This window comes from Taudactylus pleione, unplaced genomic scaffold (genome assembly GCF_031769625.1).
Source record: "Taudactylus pleione unplaced genomic scaffold, aTauple2 ptg001093l, whole genome shotgun sequence".
In the NCBI taxonomy this organism is placed as follows: domain Eukaryota; kingdom Metazoa; phylum Chordata; class Amphibia; order Anura; family Myobatrachidae; genus Taudactylus; species Taudactylus pleione.
The window spans coordinates 18,036-34,183 of record NW_028285494.1 but is presented as its reverse complement, the minus strand read 5'-3'; positions in this window follow the sequence as shown (position 1 = coordinate 34,183).

Here is a 16,148-nt window from a genome sequence, read left to right as displayed (position 1 = left end):
TCACAAGGTAGGACTTATACCTTGGGTCCAGAATGGTCGCCAAAATATATGTTTCAGATTTCAATAGATTGGTGACTCGTGGATCCTGGTTAAGTGAATCAAGGGCTTGATCCACCAGTCCGACATCCTTTGCGCAATCGCTGTCACAGCACCGCCGAATCCAGGTCCCTCTTACCTGGTCCGGCAACGCTGGACTCCAGGCTGGCGTGTGACAGCGGGCGGGGGATCCCTGCGCCCGCTGTCAGATGTCCAATTCCTCCTCCTCCGGTGGCTGTGTGCAGGCGGCCGCGGCGGCCATAGGAGCGCGTTCGCTGCTCTGCATGGGCTTTAAATTGACATTCACACAATTTAGTGTAAGCCACAGAAGGCACCAAAATCAAGCCCTGTCTATTTAAGGAAGTCTAGGAGAGCATTCCTGTGCCAGAGTATAGGCTCATTTACCATACACCAGTGTTTCTGTGATATTCCATTACCTGTTTCTGACATTGGCTTCGTTTGTGACTCTGATTTCGCCTGACCCCTGGTACTGCATGTGATATCTGGTTTTGACTTCGGGTATCCCCTGGGACCTGTTTACGCCTGCTCCCTGGTACCACCTAGTCCATTTGGTTCTGACCTGGCCTGCCGACTAAGCTATACATCTCCTCCACTGCATCCAGAGTTTACCAGCACCTGTATAAGGGAACCTATCCTGAGGGCCGCGACCTGTGTGTCAGACGCAGATAAGTCCATACGTTCTTGCGAGGGTCTCTGGTGAATACCGCCGGCACATTAGACTCCGTGCCTCAGGCATAGGTCTAGCCAACTCCCTAAATACGGTCCGCATCCATAATCCACCTGAGAAGTGTCACAGAATACTCTGGCCTAAAAAACATGGATGCTACTGGTAATCCGTCACCACGAGACCTGCTCGAGAACTTACTTGCTAGAGTCGAGATGCAAGAACAAGACCAGGCTCAGATTATGCAGTGTTTGCAGACACTGATGCAGCAAGTCGGTGTCGCTCAAGCACCTCTGGTACAACCAGGTCCATCTATTACGGCACCCGTCACAGGGGCTTCCTTACCAATATGGATTCCGAATCCAACAAAGTATGATGGGGATCCGACAGGCTGTCGTGGATTCCTGAACCAGTGCTCGATCCAGTTTGAAGTCCAGGCAGCAAGTTTCCCTTCAGACAGGACAAAAGTGGCTTATATAATCTCGCTATTGTCAGGTCAAGCGTTAGCTTGGGCCTCTCCATTGTGGGAAAGGAATGATCCACTTGTCAACAACAGTGCCGAGTTTCTGAGAGCCTTTCGGAAAGTCTTTGATGAGCCTGGGTAAGTATCCTCCGCAGGATCGGCTATTTTGCAACTGAAACAGGGAAACCAATCTGCTGGACAGTATGCCGTACAGTTCTGAACTCTTGCTTCTGAGTGGAATAATGAAGCCCTGGTTGCCGCATTTATGCAGGGGCTGTCGGATCAAATTAAAGCTGTCCTTGCATTAAGGGAATTGCCGATTTCCTTGGACGACTTAATCTCCTTATCTACCCGAGTAGATCTGCACCACAGAGAGAAAGCATGTGAAAAGGAACAGTCTCACCGCTTTACCTTTAAGCGTGCTCCACGTTTCACGGCACCTACTGAGCTCCCAGAGGAACCAATGCAGATCGGAAAGTCTCGCCTTCCTGCCGCAGAAAGGGATAGGAGGTTTAAAAATAAACTTTGTTTGTACTGTGGTGTACCAGGTCATCTTCTCTCTGGCTGTCCCAAGAAGGCCTAACTGATCAAGGGGTGGTCAGGTTAGGTGCGTTTCAATACACCCCAAAAAACAGTGTCACTTCCCAGTTTTCCATCTATGTAACTCTCGTCATGGGAAATTCTTCCGAAGTCATCAAGGCCTTCTTAGATTCAGGTGCCGATGGCAATTTCATTACAGCTAAGAAGGTCCAAGAGTTAAAGATTGCGAGTATGCCGCTGCAAAATTGGAGTGGATAGGAATAAACTTCCTACGGCTACCATTCATTCGTGGACAACCAAAGTGACCATGCAAGTAGGGGCTCATACATTTGCAAATATATGAATAAGCTCCAGGCCATCGTCAAGGATCCTCTATACTGGCGTCCCTAACATTAAGGGGTTCACGTCCGAGAAGCAAGGTACCCAAAACAAATTCCAGCCAAGGACCAACACCAGGGTAAGATTTAAAAAAACGTTGCACCACCAAATTAATTGTGTAAGCAAAATACGTGTTTGAATTGGCCCACATGTAATGCTCTTCACAATATTGCTGGCCTTGTCCGAAATCACAAATCCCGAGGAGAGTCCAAGTCGGGTAAGCCATTTAGCAATGATTTCCCTGAGTTTTTCTAAGAGGTTCTCAGCGTTATGCCTCTTAGTGAATCCAGTTATACAAAAAGTAGCCTGCCTCTGTATCAGCTGTCTCTTGGTAGATGTTGCTGCTGCTGTTGCTGTTGTAGGCAATACACCTACCCAGTGGGCTGTCACAGTCATTTAATCCTTAGTTTGCCCTGTCCCACTTGTCCACATATCAGTGGTCAAGTGGACAGTGGGTCCAACGGCATTTCTAAGGACATTAGTAAGGTTTTTTTAATGTCCTTGTACAGACTTGGAATTGCTGTTCTAGCAAAGTGGAATCTAGAAGGGAGCTGGTAGCGAGGACACAGGACCTTAATTAACTGTTGAAATCCCACTGCAGTAATGATGGATACTGGACGCATATCTGATACCATCATAGTTATTATGGCGTCAGTAATCTGCTGTGCAACTGGGTGGTTGGTGTCAACCTTGTTTGACCTTGCAAACAATTGTTTGACAGTTTTTTTTGGAGGATACGCTACAAGTAGTCTTCATCCTGGTCCCCTTCTGAGATGAAGATCCAGTCACAGCAACAGACATAGGGCCTGATTCAGACCCACTCGCAAGCGGCTGTCCGCTCGCAAGTGGGTCGATGTTGTGCACTGCGCATGCGCACGACGGCGGGAGCTCCGTCGTGCGCATGCGCCAGATGCGACGAGCGAAGGACTTTCCTTCGCTCGTTGTGTCTGATCAAAGGGGGCGTGCTGTCGATGTTGATTGACAGCACGCCCCCTTTGGTGGGCGTGCCGGGGGCGTGCCTCCCTGACGGGGGCGTTCCCAAGGGAACGCCTACCGTCAGAAGCCGGCCCACTGACATCACTAGTGATGTCAGCGGGAGTGATTTTGGCTCTGATAGAGCCAAAATCACCCGGGCCTTGCGGTTGAAAAACTCAACCGCAGGCTCCGGCTCGCAGTGGCGATGGTCACGATGGTCAAGACCATCGCGGCCATCAAACTGCACGCTCGTATAGGCTGTGGGTGGTGACCCACAGCTATACGAGCGTCCAGGAGGACGCTCCATAATTATGGAGGGCGGCCCTCATTCAGAGCGTGCGCTCTGCTCAGAGCGTCCGGCTCTGAATGAGGGCCATAGTCAACAAGGTTCCTTCTGAGGAATCATGGGTAGAAGAGGAGTCAATCATGCTTTGAATACCAACATTGGATGCAGCAGGACTACTCCCGATGATGAATGAGGCTGTTGATGATGCAGGTGTTGGTGTTGGAGATCGAAGGCGCTTGAATCTCACAGAGAGAGAGCAGGTAGGTGATACAGGACTTGTTACTTTTTGAGTTTTGGAACTTGGCACCGAACACCTTGATATGTGATGAATGCGCTCCAAGTGACGTAACAAGGAGGAGGTTCCTAGGTGGTTTAAGTCCCTCCCTCTACTCACTCTTGCTGGGCAATGGGCACATATGGCTTGACAACTGTTCAACTGATCGGGGTGGAAATAATTCCACACGTGAGAAGTGGATTTTTTTGTCTTTTGTCCCGGCATGACAACAATGGGCCTTGGCTTTTTCAATCCATGGGCAACAGCTGTTGCCTTACTTACACAAAGGATATCTTCATCATCAACATCCGAATCACCAGCATCTTCATCATCAACATCCTCATCATCCTTAGCACCTTCAACTAAAAAAATATCTTCATCCTCCATGTGCAATTCCACAGAAGCTTCCTCGATGACTATGTCTGCAAGATGTTGGGCACCCAAATTTTGGAACTTAGAGAATCCTCCAGTACACTAGTATTTAGATAAATAAATGTACATACTGCGCTCAGCTTAACCTTTACCTAAGTTAGGAAGCTGGTCTTATGTGAACTGATATAAGAATCGTGAGAATCAATGTTTATGAAAAAAGGGGGGGTTTAATGCAAGAAAAGGGGGCATATACAAAACAAATATATGTCAATGATTACAACAAAGATACATAAATTGGTTGAGAAAGATGATAAACAATATTCAAATAGGTGGTCAATAAAAATAACATATATAGGAGATCGTAAATAAGATGAACTGCTGTGCTTGTAGAAGGCTGAATTCCAGAACTCAGATTGAGTCCAAGGGATATTGTTAATGAGATGAGAGTTCTGGGCAAAATAGTCTTTATAAATAGGGTTGTAGCGGCATCCTGCTAGTTATATAGTAAGTGTGTTGAAGCGCTAGGTGAGGTGCCCGGGTAAAGCTTCCTGAGGAAGGGAGTACGGAGAGATCGGCAGCCAGGAAGCTCAGGAAGCTTTACCCGGGCACCTCACCTAGCGCTTCAACACACTTACTATATAACTAGCGGGACGCCGCTACAACCCTATTTATAAAGACTATTTTGCCCAGAACTCTCATCTCATTAACAATATCCCTTGGACTCAATCTGAGTTCTGGAATTCAGCCTTCTACAAGCACAGCAGTTCATCTTATTTACGATCTCCTATATATGTTATTTTTATTGACCACCTATTTGAATATTGTTTATCATCTTTCTCAACCAATTTATGTATCTTTGTTGTAATCATTGACATATATTTGTTTTGTATATGCCCCCTTTTCTTGCATTAAACCCCCCCTTTTTTCATAAACATTGATTCTCACGATTCTTATATCAGTTCACATAAGACCAGCTTCCTAACTTAGGTAAAGGTTAAGCTGAGCGCAGTATGTACATTTATTTATCTACTTGTATATTTACAGTATCAGCTGTACTACGTACTGCAGCTTGCCACAACCATACCCATTCTCAGTGCACAGATATCCTACCTCCCCTCCTCTTACACTAGTATTTAGGTCTGACTCACACATGGCAACCGCGGACACACTTGCACTCTCCTCGGGGATTTGTGATTTCGATTTCTCAGGGCACACAGTTGTTTTTTCCGAAGGGCTATCAGAATCAGCAGTCTTCCTATAGAAAGGCCAAGGCCTTATCCTTTCCTTGCCACTTCGTGTAGTGAATGTTATATTTCCAATTTTTTGTTTATCTAAATGCAAATTTCCTTTAACATTTTTTTCCTTAACTTCAGTAGTTTTACCTTATCGATGGCGTGACTTAAGCCCTGGGGCTTGGGCCTTCATAGAGGATGAGGAAGTTGACGGCCTTGCACTGCTGGCGGCAGCTGCAACATGTGGTTCTTGGTCTTGCTCTCCTGTCATGTGACAGCCCTCCATATTTTCTGTGGTCTTGAAGCAGTTGCGTTGCGTTGCCGACTTGCTAGATCTTTTGCGGCTAAGCCTAACATGCACAGACACACAGACAATTATTTGAAAAAAAAGACAATATGTTTTGTTTTTATTCCAGCTCCAGAACTTGGACCCAGAGCACAGATTGATGACGACTGGAATCGGGCAGCACTAGGTTGCATTGCTGACTTGCCAGATCTTGTGCGGCTAAGCCTAACACGCACAGACACACAGACAATTATTTGAAAAAAAAAAGACAATGGGCCTGATTCAGAGCCGGACGCAATTTGCGGACAGTCGTTCAGGAAAAGGGGGTGGCTATTCAAATGAACCGTTCTCTCTTTGCGGTCTGTTCACGCCTCTATATCTGAACGAGCGAACAAAACTTGCGGTCGTTTTTTGGATAACTACGCCCCCTGGCCACTCGCATCCTACGTCATGTCCGCTATTTATTAGATTAATCGAGTACATCGACCAGCGTATGAACTGCTCGCTATTCTTGTGGTTGGTTTTTCCTACCACAATCTTGCGAGCAGTTCTGACTATAAAATAACCCTGTGACGTGGTCAATGACGCTGCTGTATTAATTATGCACACCCATAAAACGCCCGTTTTGATCTTTAAGCACGCCTGCGTTCGGATCTCCACTCCCCGTTTACAAGCTCCTTCCCCTGTTACCACCCACAAACGCCTCCTTCTGTGACTCATATTAGCAGGCATTCGCTATTTAGCGAACAAACGATTTTCGGCCGCACTGACTGGTTCGCGCATGCGTATTATGATCCGTACGCATGCGCAGTTAGGCAAACATCGCTCGGAACGAACGAGCAGCCGCTTACGAGCGGCTCTGAATCAGGCCCAATATGTTTTTATTTTTTTCCAGCTCCAGAACTTGGGCCCAGAGCACAGATTGATGATGACTGGAGTCGGGCAGCACTAGGTCGCGTTGCCGACTTGCTAGATCTTGTGCAGCTAAGCCTAACATGCACAGACACACCCACAATTATTTGAAAAAAAGACAATGGACCAATTGTAATAGGGTGAGAGTTTAGAAAATGTGAGAGTTTAGCAGTAAAACTCTCACACTAATACATTGATTGAGTTGTATTTTCAATACAGGAAGCAACTGGATGAGAGTTTAAATCTCGAGAGTTTTTTGAGTCTGAAAATCATGCAAGTTTGCCTGTTCAGTGCTTTTATTACATTGGCTGAGTTTAAAAATGTGAGAGTTTTCTCTCACATTTTTTAAACTCTCACCCTATTACATTTGGCCCAATATGTTTTTATTTTTTTTCCAGCTCCAGAACTTGGGCCCAGAGCACAGATTGATTACGACTGGAGTCGGGCAGCACTAGGTTGCATTGCCGACTTGCTAGATCTTGTGCAGTTAAGCATAACATGCACACAGACAAATATATATTACACAAATAAAAAATTATTTGTATTTTTGGGGGGGTCCAGAACTTGGGCCCAGATGGACGCAGCAGACAGCACCAGCCCAGATGGATCAGCAACAGCCCAGATGGACACAGCAGACAGCACAGTGACAGCAGTAGCACCAGCCCTGATGGATCAGCAACAGCCCAGATGGACACAGCAGACAGCACAACACCAGCCCAGAATGGATCAGCACCAGCGCAGGACACAGCAGACAGAACAGGACACAGCAGACAGAACAGCACATCACCTCTCCCTAGCCCTACACTACCCACTCTCCATGTTTAGCATCCACAGCCGGAGTGAAATGGCGCCCGCCACTTCCCTAATATATAGAGGCGGAAGCTCGTGAGCCGCAAGATTTCGTCTCTATGGTTTTGCCTCGATTTGAGAGATCCGAGTAAGGCGGAAGCATCCGAGCTGGTTTGGATCCACGTCGGATCTACAAAATTCGGATGGGTTCGTATCTCTGAAAACTGAACCCACTCTTTTATTTTTTACTGCGTACAGGATCGCAGTCACAGGCATGCCCTGAAAACAGTTGCATCACCTCTGCGTTGGAGTTGCCGCTCATGTGTCAGTCACTTGTAAAATAAATTCCCACTGCACGCAACATCAGTAATGAAACTTAATACATGCTCATTGCGACACAGACGCAGAATACCGACAATCGCTCAACTGAATAAATATCGCCATTGCAGCCAACTCTGAATCAGGCCCTGAGACAGGTTATTTGTAAATACGTTTATATGTGGACTTATATTATACTGCCTTTGGTTGACTTTGTCTCTAAGGTCTGTCTGTCTGTCTATCTTGGGACCTTATTATTAGTGTAAGAATAAGACTATATTAATATGTTTTAATTTGAAGGTTAGCCAAACTCTAGAAAAAGTCATTTTGGTTTATTTACTCTGATAGTTGTGTGAGAATAGGGAAATATAACAAAATAAGATAGCAGCGCTTAAATAAATATTATAGTAACAATTGTTTAGTTCTGAGAAATGACTCAATATTTAATAAAGTTAAAATTCGAAAGATATTTAAATAAATACACATAAAAAAAGCAATTCATAACATGAGCTGCATAATACAAGGATCAATAAAAAACTGCATATCACAAAGACCACTATATATGATACAGCTTGTTCCTATTCAGTTACTGGACTGAACTTGTGGGTGACGAATCAAATACTTAAGCTGCATACACACGTAAAGATTTTCAGTCCAACCATCCAACTAGTTGTTTGGTTGGAATGAAAACCTGGTAAGGTATGAAAGCAAACGACAATCAGCAATTTGCTCCCAAACGCCGGAAAATGGACAAATACTGTTGTTTGAACAAATTGTTTAGATCAAACATTTAACAAACGTGTCTGACGACATTTTCATCTGTTTTCTGGCATTTAGGAGCAAATTGCTCATCATCATTTACTCCCATACGTTACTAGATTTTCATTCCAACCAATCATCTAGTTGGATGGTTGGACAGAAAATCTTTACATGTGTATGCAGCTTAAGAAAACTTCTTTTGTGTTTGAGCATAATCCACATAGTAGGTAATTACTATAATTTTCACTGCTGGAGGAAAAGTCCCATAATGGTGGTAGTTGAGATATTCCAAAGGGGTAAGACCTCACCAAATGCACAGTGTCTTTAGTGGAGCCTCATCCACAGATAAGAAGGAGTCCAAAATGTCATCGAAGTTAAATCGCCACTGGTCCAGTCCTGGTTCAAACATTTATGCAGTGGTCCAAAAGGAAGTCCTTTTTGATAAAAGGGGTAAACACTAACGCGTTTCGCTGCTGTCCTGTGCAGCTTTATCAACGGTGACTGACTATGTGATTTAACAGGATATACAGTATATACCCTCTTAAACAAGCAGCTAATTCTCATCAGGTGCAAACAATTCATACAGTCAAGTACATTATTATATAAAAGTTCTATTAGTATACATATGTATCTAGTTATTGGGACTCAGAGGCAGACTTATTTTGTAAACTAGTATTTTAATGCATAATTAACTTGCAAAAACATCGGTTGTTATTTATCTGCAAAGAACTTCCGGTTATTGAAACAGAGATGCGGTTACGTGGTATACATTCCATGGTGCATCGTTTATTAACCCACTCACCTTTGACTGTGATTATCCATCACACCGCAGGGCAGCATTTATGGGGCTCGTTCACTATATCCCTATTTTAGGGTAGAGTTTTATTACGGGGCTGGCGCCGAATCTGGCGTCATCGTGGTTACTAAGTTACCAGTCACTTCATGCATCCACACATGATTTCCTATTTGTGGAACGCAGGCAAACTCACTCTTACTCCCTTCCGGATCAAACAGTCTGCATCAAGTTGGCATGGAAACATCCCGCCACTCGACTTAGAGAAGACAGTTTAAGTCATGAGAGAATAACGATTCATTGGACAGTAAATGCACATATAAATCAAGGAAAAGAGAAAGAAATATCAACACCAAAGTTACATGACCACATAAGGCTAACATATCTACACATAGGGCCTGATTCAGAGGCGCTCGCAAAAAGCGAGCGCTCGCTCTGAATCAGGGTGGCTGCTTGTTTTTTTAGTTGCGGCCTCCTGGCCGCTCGCATAGCTGTAGGTTACCACCCACAGCTTATGCGAGCGGCCAGGTGATGGTTGCAATGGTCAAGACCATCGCGACCATCGGGCTTGTGACGAGACCCTTGCGGTAGGGTCTTGTTGCCGCAAGCCCCAGTGGACTTACTGCTCTAACAGAGCAGGAAGTCCACCTACTGACATCACGAGTGATGTCAGTAGGGCCGCCCACAAACGGCAGGCCTTCCTGCAGGAACGCCTCCGTTTGCTCAGCCACCCCCCCACCCCGCCTTCCAAATGGGGCAAGCTGTCGATCAACATCGACAGCCGCCCCTTTTGGATGTGAGCTCCGGAGTGCTTTTTGCACTCGCTCCGGGGCTTGCGCGTGTGCACTGCCTAACAATCGATCCGCTTGTGAGCGCATAGCGCTTGCTAGCGGGGCTGAATCAGGCCCTTAATTCCTTTTCTGTGTAACGCAAATAAGCCCACTATTACACTCTTATTTTAACATCAGATTATCAAGACATCATCTTGCTAATCATGTCAAAGGGAACCGTTTCAATAGCGAGAGAATGTGATAGTTAAGTATATAGTAAACACACATATATTAATACAGGGGAGGAGTTGTGTAGCTTGCATACCACCACACAACGCAAACTATATAACTGTGTTGAGTTCTACTGACTCATTTAGACCTTCTGGAAAACTAGAGTTGATTTTGAACATCCAGAATACCTCCTGTCTACAGAGATTCTTATATCGATCCCCTCCACGTTGAGTTACTCTAATATGTTCCAAACCTAATATTTTGAAAAACCAAAGTAAGATACAAAGACAAGGCTGGAGAAAAGACACTGAAATAATAGAATAAACTCAATAAAAGGAATGTAGAAAGATACCCAGCAACAGGGAGAAGGAAAGGTGAGAAAAGAACAGAAATAAAGAGTGAAACAAAATAAATTGCAGGCAGTAACAGTAGAACATCACTTCCCTGGTCCAATGTCAAATGAATAAGAGTACCAGAAATTTTCAGAAGCTCCCTCTCAAGTAAAGAACCCACCAAAAAGATCCTCCTGTTTAGCATCATAAAACCCAGGGGACACCCCTATAAACCTCCCTACTAATAATCTTAACCCCTGCTCTGCCAGTGTGAAACTTTCACACTCCAGCCCCTTAAAACCACCTTCTTACCTCTCTGGTGTCTGTCTAGGCTAGCGCGAGGTCCACTCATGCTGTGCATCGCTTCCAGATAGCACAGAGGTCTGCTCACACTGCACATCGCTCCCTGCTGGTACTGAGGTCTGCCTGTGCTGCTCCTGCCCAGTCCGCTCAGTGTCCTGCTACTGAGCATGGAGATGGCTCTCTGCAGTCCCTTACTCACAGTGTGTCTCCCCAGAATGATGGCACACAAGCTGCATGCCAGAGTTCCCTCCTAAACCACAGTAGGCCATGTTGAACTGTGTCACCTGATGCTCTTCCTCCCCTCAGAGCGCTGCTCCCAGACCAGCTAATCGCAGCATCCAATCCCTGGGGATCCTGCCCTATAAATTCCATTTCCTGACTGACTCCGTTTGCCAGTACAATGTCTTTTCTGCTGAAGTTACAGCTCTGTGCTGAGCTCCCAGGTACTCTGTGTCTGAACGGTTCCAGGACCTGATTCAGGAAGGATCGCAATTGCAAAGCTGCATGCAGGCAGCTTAGCAATTGCAATCCTTGCAATAATGCAAAAGCAGCAGGAGGTGTATGACACCCCCTGCTGCATTTGTGATCCCAGCACTGCGATGCATGTCTGTGATTACCATCGGTGTTCGATGGTCACGATGGTGGACGGCGCCAGGCGGCCGGCCGGCCAGCTGAGTAAGCCCCAGCTTACTCAGGCTGGCTGGCTTGCGAGCCCAAGAGATTGCGTACTTCAATGCAGGCTACCAGAGAGTTATCATTCCAGTTTCAAGTCTGGTAATCAAGTCTCCAATTCCATCTAATACTTCAGTCTGGTTTTACTGCTCATTCCTACCACCATCTGTCCCAGTCGATATCTCCAATCATCGGTTTCATCCGATATCTCCAACATCGGTCCCATACCGAACCAGTACTTCAATTCATCATCATTGGTCTCAAACCAATCCAGTACTTCAAATCATCATCAATGGTCTCAAACCGATCCAGTATTTCCATTCATCATCATTGGTCTCAAACCGATCCAGTTCCATCAACATCAGTCTCAAACCGATCCAGTTCCATCAACATCAGTCTCAAACCGATCCAGTACTTCAGTTCATCATCGGTCTCAAACCAAACCAGTTCTGAAATTCATCAACATCGGTCTCAAACCGAACAAATTCTTCAATTCATCAGCATCTGTCTCAAACCGACCCAGTTCTTATCTTTCCAGAATCATCATCTCCAATTCTCATTCCAACCTGCTGTTTAATAAGACATTTACATTACTGTCCTCGCCTTCGGGCCCATTATCCTCTACAGTTCATCTTCACAATAACACATGAGGAGTCCTGGCTCAAGTCACCCAGATTCAGCCACAACTCCCAAGTCTCCTCTTCAGCCTCACACGCCTGTTCCGACCAATTCCAAACCTCAGGTGTAACAGAAATGATTCAATCTCAAGGTTTAAATCCCCGCCAGGCATATAAAATGCCTTCTGTCACTCATAACTTCTTATGGAGTGCAAATGGCTGTGTGCACCTCCTCATAGCAGGGAACACCCCTGAAAATGCAATTTTCCTCTCCTTCATTGCAATATGAAATCTTGTTCACCTCCTGTCCATATCCTCCCCTCTGCATCTGCAAACTTCTGTCACCCTACAGGCTGTGTTTGAAAAATGATAGTTAGATGCTAATTGGTTGGGACTTTATTTCTCTCCATTTTATCTCTCTCCAATGTTTGATACTTCTTTCCCTAAGTCACCTCTAGACCATCAGGGACGTTTTGTCAACATTCTAATCATGTTGACATTTCATCAGTGTCAACATGATGAATGTCAACCTGGTCAACATCTACATTGTGAGCATGTCGACATTATGAATGTGGACAAAATATACCAGACCTCTTTTTGGAGCCTGACCACGGTAGCTAATGCCATCTGCAGATGATGTTAGCGTGTATAGCATATGGAGAGAGCAGCGCCATAGAGTCATCTTCTGATCCCTCCCTGGCAGGCTCCATGCTCCACTCCTCCCTTCTGTCACTGTTTTTTTCTGTGCATGAATAAGACAGGTCAGAACACAGAACTAAAGTGATAGGTACATAAACCCACATGTACCAATGATAAAATTTGTCTTCCATTTCCCTGTCCAATTGTACTCATTTGCCTGAGTTCAATTATGATGAAACCGAAAAAATGGCTATTCATATCACAGGCCATAATTACATGGTTTCCTGGGATTCCCATAATACTCACAAATTTTCTCCTGCACTCCTGGGAGAGTAGTCCAGCCTCCCATGTCTTCCCCCTGCAGTGGGCGGTCCAGGGCTTAATGATACAATTCAACAAAAATCGCCTCATCATTGTCCTGCTCACCATTGTGCACAACTGAAAAGCGCTGCTCTCTCTTAATTATAGAGAAAATTAGACTTCAAGATGCAACTTTTACTTAAGCTGTGACTGCAGTGTGGTCATGTGGGTGATGGTAGGTTGCCAAGCTTATCCCCTACTTTGAAATTACTTTGGTTCAAGCAACTGTTTGCAGCTCAGTCACTTACATCTCAGGCTGTTATGGAAAAGTTAAGGAATTAGGGTCCTTGCATCGTTGTTGGGCATTTTGACGCATTCTTCACTGTGCATGTGCAAAAGAGGGTGCTTTGAGCATGTCATTGCACTTTACCCCAGCACTTACTGCAACCTAAAAGTTGGAAAGGTACTTGGCGACCCTCCACCAAAACTCAAATTTATGTTTATGTTAATCAAGCAAACCAGCTACAAGTCTTACCCGAAATGACAAACTAGGAAGCGTACCGGTATCCCAAGCCTTCTAACTGGCCGCTTACTTTTTATTAATTTACAGTTTTCTCTCTCTAATGCAGTTCAATTAACATAGTTGCAGCATGATATTTTGGAGCCTATTTATCAAATAATATTTGCGGGGGAATCCTATGGAAATGGGTATACCTGCAAATATAATGTGTCACCCCAATCTTCCATGAAGGGAACACAGCAGATATATACATATCTGCCGCAGTCGCTCCAGTTACTACAGCACTCGCAGCCCCCATAGGGTTCTATGGGGTTATAATAGCATGAGAAGCGTACATCTAGGGCAGAGGAAGGAAATATAAGCAAGTCACTGTAACAGTCTTAAACTAGTCCCCTGTCTGTAGCCCTTGCTTTGAGTTAACACTAGAGATGTGTGCAGACCCCAGAGATTTGGTTCCAAATCATCGTCTTGCTTTGGTTTTGCCAAAACCACCCTCAAGTATTTTTGTTCGGTTTCAGTTTGGCAAAAATACTAAAATCATGTAACTTGGTCCTCACATGGAAGGGACTTGCAAATAATCAAAAACACGCAAGAACCATTTTTATTAAATCCAAGTTCTGATTTGCTGGACTTGGTACTCACAAACCCCAAAGTGGCCCAAGCTGGAACTCAGTTCAATTCGGGACCCTAAAGTTCGGGTGTGTTTGGTTTTCAACAAAACTGAACTGCTCGTCTCTAGATAACACACACAGATTTCTACTCAGCAGTTGTTTTCCACTGTTGGCAGCTTTGCAAACCGCAAAGTACTGAGTGAACATTTGATTTTGGCGGACATCTCCTTTAATAAACTCCAACTGAAGAAAAAAAAATACACTGTATAAACATGTATAATTCCAGTTTAACAATGCTTTACCTGAGAAACATTCAGGAAAATATCATTGTTTTTTTATACAGTGTATAGCTAGCTTAAATCCCAAGGCAGGGTGGAGCCCCAGGCATGGAACTATATTGTTTTTGGACTTCATCTCATTTGTCTTCGCGATGACCTCAGTTTTGACAGGGAAGGGAGAGAACAAACTGTTGTCAAGTGAGATCATGTGGGAGGCAGTGACCAGTCCACACATTGTATTGTGTTAGTGAGGTGGAGCTACAGATGACAATGACAATGGAGTGACAATGTAATTACTGATGGAAGGTAAGAGCTGCCAAATGCACCTCTGTATGTCTGATCTCTCTTTTTTCCTGAATATGTATCCAGGGCTGGCTCCAGGGGTTGGAGCACCCTGTGCCGGCCCCCTCCAGAGCCGCGAACGATCGAAAATGGGGTTGTGGCCTAATTACCATAGGCCACGCCCCCTATGTGCCATTATTAGGAGGCGTGTCCGCCTCCAAATAACGTCAGGCTGGTGGGAGCCTCACTAGCTGGGCTTCCCCCAGCCTTCTCCTGTCACTGAATGGATGCCGCGCGCATGCGCGCAGCATCCACTCAGAGTCTCCGGGGTCCGGCACCGCCGCACAGCTGTGGCAGTGGGGGATCCCCAACATCCCGATTTAACCACCCGCGAGCCACTCCGGCCCGCGGGTGGAACAGCGGGACAGTAATGTCCCGCTGAAAAATGTTGGGGAGGGGTGCGCCCTCTATGGGTGGTGCCCCTGTGCGACCGCTCAGGTCGAACACTGCTAGAGTCGGCCCTGTATGTATCCCCAGGTTTGCGTCTGTCTTTGGGCCACAATGTTACTGCGCCGTATGCTTCTATGCTATGCTAGTATATGCTTTTTGTTTTAACTCTTGATGCCAGTCAGCCATAGATACATCTGTTACTGTAGACGTTACTTAATTTGGCTCTTTGCACCAGAAGTGGGGGAAGGTTCAATCACATTTCTTTGTAGACCACAAAACCACAGGGCTAATGCTGTGATCGGTGGTCTTCCTACTGAGACACCCACCAGCTGCTGCGCTAATCCATTGCTGTGCATATTAAGACGCACCATCAAAGATTGTATCAGCCCTATGGAGGCGCAGATTCTCTGTCTGATCATGGCCGTCTATGTCAGTGCAACTGCATCTTTTCACTCAGTCGCTGACCGCCACACACCCGTAACACACCCGCTTATGGCTAGCCACCCTGTTACCTCACAGAAATGCCCCCCGAAATTCCATTCTGTGTACAATTTTTACCTGCATCTTACAGCAGGACACTTGCGCAGTGCGACCTGGACACAAGCGCAGACTGAAAACATTGGTGATTTGTGTGCGGCATTGACACTAGGTGCACCTCTGAATCAGGCCCAGAGACTTCCTTTGTAAAGTGAAAATTTGAGGTGCCTGTCTGAAGTTATGGCAGGAGTGGAACTGTTTATGGCTCTGCATAAGGAGTACATGCTGATGTATCAGATGAGGCTGTTTGATGATCCTAAGCAGTTGTCTGAAGACTAGGTCGAGAGAGCAAGAAAAGGAGCAACAGAATGTTCAATCACCGCAGAATATCAAAGGCAGATCTGGAGATCATGTGCCAAGCAAAACGGGGTTACATCTCTTTTACAGCAATAGAAGCTAATATGCTTATATTATATGAACATTACAGGTCAGAGCTGGTGCATAGGCATCTTTATAACGGGTGCAAGGTGTGCAGTGCACACGGGCCCCTGGGTCCAGGGGGGCCCAC